A 9,330-nucleotide genomic window follows, 5' to 3' on the forward strand; every position below is an offset into this window, starting at 1 on the left:
TGTAAGCCACTGTTAAACACCATTGACACCCAAGAACAAAAGAAACAGGCATATTGAAGTCCAACAGCCTGATCAATCCATCTGCTGTTGAAGGAGAGTCAGACCAATGGTTGGGCTCAGCCAATGGTCATCGAATGTGTATGACCACTTTAAAGGGGTTGTCCGGGTTCAGAGCTGAACCCAGACATGCCCTGTTGTTAGCATTGGAGCATTTCATTCTCCGATGCTCTCCTTTGCCCTGCGCTGGATCGCGCAGGGCAAGGGCTCTTTAATTTACAATAACACACTGCCGGGCAGAGACTTCCACCCAGCATTATGTTTGGTGACATCAGTGGCTCTGACGGGGGGGCTTTAGCGCTGTCCTAGCCCTTTTACAGGCTAGGGCAGCGCTAAAGCCAACCCAGCAGTGAGCCCGGTCATGTCACCGAACACACTGCTGGTGTGTCATGAAATGCTCCGATGCTAACATTAGGGGGCTGCCTGGGTGAAATTATGGGTATGTCTGGGTTTAGCTCTGAACCCGGACAACCCCTTTAAGGTGGTCATGCAGATTCGATGACCATTGGCTGAGCCTCCGCCTGGCAGCCCTATGGAGAGCCCAGTGCGTCACAGGAACTCCAGAAAATGCCTTTGCCCTGCGCAATTTAGCGCAGGGCAAAGGAAGTCAGGGGGGCTGCCTGGGTGAAAATGGTATGATATGTCCGGGTTCAGAGCTAAACCCGGACCACCCCGATAGGGGAGAGTCGGGGCAATGGCTGGGTCCAGTAAATGGTCATCTTATTTGTATAACGACCTTAGGTTTGTCAGGGGAGAGTCAGAGCAATGGTTGGGTTCAGCAAATGTTCATCTAAAGTGTATGACAACCTTGAGTTTGTCAGATGTAGCTGTGCTGAGTTTGTTGCCTTTCAACACAGAAAATGTGACAGATGAGTCAATCACTGGCTGAGCAGTCACATATCCATGCCAAGAGGGATCAGGAAACAGAGACCAACGGGGGACCCAGGAAGCCCCAGGACTGTTTTTTTAAAAACCTTTTTAGTAGTGGGAAAACCCATTTTCCCTTTTAATAGAAGTGTGACCCATAGAATATTATGCAAATCAAATACACCCATGAATGAACTTGTAGTCTAGTCCACGTGTTATCTGAAGTAATTTTAGCATATAAGACCCCAAAAATTTGACTTTTTCAGAAATTACGTAAAAAGAATATAGAAATAGATCCTCATTAATAGATCCTTTAATTTATTTCAGGAGAACTTGAGCCAGAATGAGATCTGTCAAGAGGAAGAATAGGAACTTCATCTGAGAAAATAGTGACATGTCATATGTGATGACAACAGAAGCAAGAAGGAGCATTGTGCACAGTGACAGTCTCAATACGGCTCCGCTTAATAAAATGGCCATGAGCGTTTGCAAGTTCTAATACTTATGCTTTCCTAGTAATTAAATTACCACTAATTAGCAGAGGATTAATGCTTTCCTTACACACCAGAGTCGTGTTGACATGCTCCCTCGTTTTTGGCAGAATCTGCTGAAACTTTAATATGTATAGGTCCCAGCAGACCTCTCTGGCCATGCTTTGTTAGGGGATAAGGAGGATCAGTCATGCTGGAATTTTCGGGCCAATGTCTTCCTGTTGCAGAAGAAGTGGCCTTATCCACCAGAATGCATAACATACCTGTCTAGTACCATATTTAGCTGGCTCCAAACTATCAAGTTCTTCAGAATGGTTCATCCTTTCATAAGTGGAATTTAGTAACCCCTATAAATTTCAATGGAGCTACTGCTCTTCTCAAATAGACAATCTAGTTCTCATTATTGGTGAGGGTCTTGGTCTTCCATCAGAAAACCCAGTTAAACCTTACTTTTCGTAGATTTGCTACAATTCCAAATTCTGAAAAATCTGATACTAAAATAGGTATTAAAAACATCCTCCACTTTGGCATGATCATGGTAAAATTCACTTTTTGGGATAATCTCTGAAAGCCATGGGCTGTAGGCGTAATGTGTAGACATGCCAGGTCCTCCAGAGCTAATACAAGTCTTCGTAGAAGCTCTTAGAGCAAGATCCTGAACTGGGCATTATATTATTGTTGATATGTTCTGAAAGGGCTATAGAAAGAGGTTGTATAGTAGATATGCCACTGCTTCAAAAGTGGTATATAGGTTCACTACTTAGTGATGTATAGTTATAGGAGGTCCATCTGGGCCAGGTACTCTAGAAGGCCAAAGGGCCTTTCTGAGACATAGAAGAAAAGTATTAATAGAATGAAAGTGATGGATAGTAAGACCTGTGTCAATGAGGCGTCAGATTCAATGCGACCCGAATTCAGGTTTGCGATGAAAATTTCTGTGTGACATTCTGGGGTCTCCTAGGACTGAACCCAACCCCTTTCAAGATCTTTAACGTGGCTATAGGTAAATGGATGGTAGGATAATAAAACACTGTGCTAGTGGATTTTACTTTAAAAGTAAAAAAATAGTCCAAAAATGCTTTCTTTTGAACTGTAAAATGGCAGCAGCTATTTTGAGCAATTCGTGTTGGATGAATCCCAAAGTTTCAGATTCGCCAAAACACAATTAGAAATTCGGAAAGAATTTGACTTGACCTGAATCACTCATCTCTAACTACGGTACATATTATGTATAATACCACTACTACACATTATCGAATATTAAAACACAAAGAAATTGTCCCAAAAGGTGGAGTACATGGCATGCACCACATTTATTTTGTTTTGCATACTATTTACTACTCACATGACAGTTTGTACATACATACAACAATTCTGGTCTGCGATGGGGATCTGATCTGAGGTCTGATATGGGTGTCTGATCTGATGTCTGATATGGGTGTCTGATCTGTGGTCTGATATGGGTGTCTTATCTGTGGTCTGATATGAGGGTCTGATCTGTGGTCTGATATGGGGGTCTTATCTGAGGTCCAATATGGGAATTTTATGAAGATTGGGAGTCTGATGAAAAAGGTTTTTACTGATTTTTCTCCTCTAAAATCGAAATGCATCTTATAAAGCAAGAAATATGGTAATGAATGTACCATGGGACAGTGGCATGCCTAAGGTGTTTGGCATCCAGGGTGGGTCCTTTCTCTGTTACCCCCCATACTTTAAAAACATTGTGCCCCCTCACAATAGTAATGCCCTTATTGCGCCCCTTCACAGTAGATATACCCTCAATGCATCCCTTCACAGTAGTTATATACACATTGTGCCTCCCTCACAGAAGTTATGCCCTCATTGCAGCCCTTCACGGTAGTTGTGCCCACATTGTGCCCCCCTCATAATAGTTATGCCCACATTGTGCCCCCCTCACAGTAGTTATCCCTTTATTGTGCACCCTTCACAGTAGTTATGCCCACATTGTTCTCCTTCACAGTAGATATGCCCACATTATGCCCCCCTCTCATAGTCTCGTAGTTATACCCTCAATGCATCCCTTCACAGTAGTAATATACACATTGTGCCTCCCTCACAGTAGTTATGCCCTCATTGCGCCCCTTCATGGTAGTTGTGCCCACATTGTGCCCCCCTCATAGTAGTTATCCCTTCATTGTGCCCCCTTTAGAGTAGTTACGCCCTCACTGTGCCACCCTCACAATAGATATGTCCTCTCGGTGCCGCCATAACAGTTGAGAGGCCCCTGTACAATAGTAATGCCCTCTCTGTGCCTTCACAGTTGTAATACCCTCTCTGTGACCCCCTTCACAGTAGTAATGCCCTATCTGTGCCCACTTCACTGTAGTAATTCCCTCTCTGTGACCCCCTTCACAGTGGTAATGCCATCTCTGTGCCCCCTTTACAGTAGTAATGCCTTCTCTGTGCCCTCTTAGTGTTAATAAAATAAAAAAAAACAGTAACTACTCTCCTTGTCCCATTCCTGATGATTAGATCCAGCTGTCCCCTGCAGGCACAGATCGCGCTGTGTGAGAGGAGTGCGCAGAAAGATTCCTGGGCACCTCCTACACAGTCCAGTAGCGCAATTTGTGTCTGCAGGGATGGTGAAGCAGCCGGCCTGGAGTTGGGGAGGAGCGCGGGGAGCTGAGCAGTCAGTAAGTGAAAGGATCGCTGGCTCCCCTGCGCTCTAGAAATAAGCATTTGTATTGATGGAAGCGCTCATTGCATCTGGCACCCCCTGTCAGCAGGCACCCGGGGCAGTCCGTCTCCCCCTTGGCACGCCACTGCCATGAGGGCAGATTTATCACCCAATCAAAGCTCAGCTTTCATTTTACAGGAGCAGTTTTAGAAATGAAAGCCGAGTTCTGACTGGTTGCTATGGGCAACGGAGACATTTGTTCTTTTAGAAAGTTTTAATAAATGAGGCCCAGGTCACGTGTATAATTTTGATAAATGTGGCACAGATCACGCCCTATCACAATTAAGTAAAATGATGCATCCGATGATTTAATTGACACACCTCCCCTGTAGAACCTGTACAGTCTCCACGGTCTGGGATTCATCTTAGAGACGTCCTTTCCAGAGTGATAAATCCTCCTAAATTACTGCAGTAAATCAGAGGACAGAGGAGAAATAACAGGCAAGGGGCGAATTTCATGTTATAAACAGATATGCTAATTCCGTCTTAATGCCGGCCATCCTCCATTCATAAGGTGCATTGTAAAGACATCTCCAGTTTGGCTCCAGATGCGTTAGGATGAGCCATCTGGATCCTAGAAGGTTCTACGTTTCCCAGGGCTGAGATCCATATGTTAAGGCTTCTCGTGCACCCTATACTAAGCAGTCATTCTGGGAATTAGCCTAATTATTATTCAGGTGGGTGCCCTGGTCATGAACTGCACTAATCAAAAAACAAACTGCACCAAAAACACTGAGGCGCACACATCGGCCTGGGCCTCCCCCTGACCCCTGCTAACCGCTACTCTCCAATAGATGACATGTAGGGTCTTCTTCTGGAGTCTTGCACCTTCCACAGTTACCAGACATCTGTGTAAGTTCCCACCCTCCTTGTGTTGGGCATCAGGGTCAGTGATGTTCAACAATTCAACGTGGGAAGTCTTCCAGAGGAAGTACCAGGTCATAAATTGCATCTAACAACAGCAATCTATCAAGCCCGGCCTTGTTACTATACCTCCCACTTTTTGTCAATGGCAGAAGAATACACAGTAAGTATGGCTCCGGCAAGTAAGTGAGTCCCAGTGTAAATTGCGTGTAAACATGTTTATCTATCTAATATCTATGTAATCTATATCTATCTATCTATTATCAATCTATCTAATATCTATCTACCGCGCCTCGAAAAAGTGTTCATACCCCCACACGAGTTTATTACTGTACAGCGGCGGCGGCACGAAGCGCACAGCATCATATCAACCAATGACGCCGTGCTCTCGTGCGCTCAGCAGGACGGGTTTTCACAGACCGTGGTCCGTGAAAATCCACGTACTTACTGGGATTTTATGTGATAGGCCAACACAAAGTAGCAAGTATGTGTGAAGTGAAAAGAAAATGGTACATGGTTTTCAAAATTTTAATAAATAAAAATCTGAAGAAGTGTGGTGTGCTTTTGTATTCATCCCCCTCAATACTTCAATACTTTGCAGGACCACCTTTTGCTTCAATTACAGCTGCAGGTCTTTTGGGGTATGTCTCTACCAGCTTTGCACATCTAGAGGGTGAAAGTTTTGCCCATTCTTCTTTGCAAAATATCTTAAGCTCAGTCAGATTGGAATGGAGAACGTCTGTGTACAGCAATTTTCAAGTCTTGCCACAGATTCTCAATGGGCTTTATGTCTGGACTGATACTCGTCCATTCTAACACATGAATAGTGCTTTGATCTAAACCATTCCATTGTAGCTCTGGCTGTATGTTTAGGGTCCTTGTCCTGCTGGAAGGTAAACCTGAGCACCAGGCTCAAGTCTTTTGCACCCTCTACCGGGGTTTTCTCCAGAATTGTTCTGTATTTAGCTCCATCCCTCTTACCATCGTCTCTGACCAGCTTCCCTGTCTCTACTGAAGAAAAGCATGGTGTGTTCATGGTAATGTGCGGGGTTAGTATACTGTTTTGCGATTAGGCCAAAAAGTTCAGCTTTGGTCTCATCTGATCAGAGCACCTTCTTCCACATGTTTGCTGTATCCCCCACATGGCTTGTGGTAAACTGCAAATGGGACTTCTTATGGCTTGCTTTAAAAATGGATTTCTTCTTGCCACTCTTCCATAAAGGCCAGAATTTTGGAGTACACGACTAATAGTTGTCCTGTGGACAGATTCTCGTACCTGAGCTGTGGATCTCTGCAGCGTCTCCAGAGTGAACATGAGTCTCTTGTCTGCTTCTTGGTAGGTTTACAGTTGTGCCATGCTCCTTCCGTTTTCGGATGATGGATACAGCAGTGCTCCATGAGATGTTCAGAGCTTGGGATATTTTTTACAACCTAACCCTGCTTTACACTTCTCCACAACTTTATCCCTGACCTGTCTGGTGTGTTCCTTAGTTTTCATGATGCTGTGTGATCATTAATGTTCTCTAACAATCCTCCGAGGCCTTCACAAAGCAACTGTAGTTATACTGAGAATGCATTACACATAGGTGGACTCTGTTTACTAATTAGGTGACTTCTAAAGACAAATGGTCACACTGGATTTTATTTAGCGGTATCAGAGTACAGGGGGCTGAATACAAGTGCACACCACACTTTTGAGATTTGTATTTATAAAAAAAAATTAAAACCCGTATCATTTTCTTTGAACTTTACAAATACTTGCTATTGTGTTGGTCTATCACATAAAAGCCCAATATAATACATTTAAGTTTGTGGATGTAACGTGAAGAAAAGTGGATACGTTCAAGGGGTATGAATACTTTTTCAAGGCACTGTATTTATCTATCTTTTATCTATCTATCTAATATCTATCTATCTGTCTTATTATTTATGCAAGTCTTCCAACCAATACCATCCAGTCTGTACCCCTTAGGGGGGGCCAGGTCTTAATGATGACCATCCTCTTCTTTACCTGGCTTTACTTACTAGAAAAGTCAGCAAGATACAGAGAAAGGAGGAGCTGGATGTTCCTGATGACATATTTCTATTGATATTAGATGATGTGGAAAAGAAGAAAAGCAGATGGCAGAAGAAGAGCTCCGACCTGAAGGGCAGGAAAGCGATGTGGTTGGAGAAGTGGGTATGCCAGCATATTGTGCCACCACCTAACTGGGGATGGTGACCCCTCCAATACCGACCCTGTGGTACCCCATTAGTGACAGTGACCCAATCTGAGTGTGTACTGTTAATAACCACCCTCTGTTTTCTGTCACTGAGCCAGTTACTTACCCACATACAGACGTTTTCTCTCAGTCCGAGCATTCTCATTTTATATACTAACCTTTTATGTGGTACAGTGTCAAATGCTTTGGAGAAGTCCAGATATATGACATCCACTGATTCGCCGCAGTCAAGTCTAGAACTTACCTCCTCATAGAAACTGATTAAATAAGTTTGACATGACCGATCCTCCATAAATCTGGGGATACAGTGTTATACATTTATTTTCATTAAGATACTCCAGAATAGCATCTCTTAGAAAACCTTCAAAGATTTTGACCAGGACAGATGTTAAACTTACCAGCCTGTAGTTTCCAGGCTCTGTTTTTCTTTCAAATTTCTTTTTATTGAGAAGTAAAAATAAAAACAAAAAACATTGTACAAGCAATTTTTCCAATGATGTCTTACATATGCTCATTTTAACATTTTGCATCAACCAGGAATAGCAAGTTTTCCCATACATCCAGTTTACAATATACAAATAACAAATAAGGAATTCCCGAGGGTATGCATAACTAAATGGTGGCGCGGGGGTTGAGAAAGGGAAGTAACTGTCCCCCCCATCACCCTCCCCGGCAAGCACACATAAATTTCAAATGTCATAAGGTGAATTCTGTTTTTCCTCTCGATCTAATGCATATATTGTGGCGGTCGTTAAATGGTAGTTGTTATTGGGGATGATCCCCAAGCACTACCCCATTGACTTATTTCTCTTTTGCTACCCCGGGCCCTGTTTTTTACCCCTTTTTGAATATTGGCACCACATTTGCTATGGGCCAATCCTGTGGGACAGACTCTGTCACTTTACAGCTCACTAGTCAGATGGCACATAAGAAAGACATAGCAGAGATTGAGCAGGTTTATAGTAGAAACTGGAATGGGTGGACTACAGGACACAGAAAGATTATTAAAATTAGGGTTATTCACTTTAGAAAAAAGATGACTGAGGGGAGATCTAATTACTATGTATAAATATATCAGGGGTCAGTACAGAGATCTATCCCATCATCTATTTATCCCCAGGACTGTGACTGTGACGAGGGGACATCCTCTGCGTCTGGAGGAAAGAAGGTTTGTACACAAACATAGAAGAGGATTCTTTACGGTAAGAGCAGTGAGACTATGGAACTCTCTGCCCTGAGGAGGTGGTGATGGTGAGTACAATAAAGGAATCCAAGAGGGGCCTGGATGTCTAATATTAAAAGTCAATGGACATGTCTTACAAGCCTTTAGATTTCCAAAAACAGACGTGATTGCTGATTAGATTTTTCCACAACAATACAATAAGCCTACAATATTTTTCACTTTATAAGATGCACTTTTTTTTTTACCCTAAAAGTGGTGAATAAATGGCAGTGCATCTGACAAAGCGAATAATAATGAGCACTTCCATTATGGAAGTGCTCAATAGTATACAGGAGGAGCGGGAAACGGTGACTCCAGCGCTGCTAGATCTGACTGTACTCACCGCTCCCTGGTCTTCTTCCGGGAGCCACCCTGCAGTGTCCTGACTGCCTGCAGCATCAGAATGTAGTACACGAAGGCTTGCACTGTGACATGATGCTGTGCCACGCCAGGTTGCAGCCCCAGCAGAAGACCAGGGAACGGTGAGTGCAGGAAGACAGCGCCGTCTGGAGCAGGTGAGGTAAGTTATTAATTATCTTAATGTCTAATGTGAGGTCAAATAAGGATTGGGGATCTGATCTGAGGTCTGATGAAGATTGGGGCTTTGATTGGGGTTCTAACCTGAGGTCTGATATGAAAAATATTTTTTCTTATTGTCCTCTTCTAAAACCTAGGAGCATCTTATGATTAGGTGCATTTTATAAAGTGAAAAATTATGTGTGTGTGGCTAGATAGATAGATATGAGGTGGAGATAGATAGATAGATAGATAGATAGATAGACAGTAGATAGATAAAAAATGTAGAAAAGAGGCAGTACTCCAATTCAGGTGAAGGGATGTGAATCCAATTTTATTCACCCCCAACTGCAACGTTTCAGCCCAACTCAATGAGGCTTTTCTCAAGCATAA

This window comes from Bufo gargarizans, chromosome 3 (genome assembly GCF_014858855.1).
Source record: "Bufo gargarizans isolate SCDJY-AF-19 chromosome 3, ASM1485885v1, whole genome shotgun sequence".
NCBI lineage: Eukaryota > Metazoa > Chordata > Amphibia > Anura > Bufonidae > Bufo > Bufo gargarizans.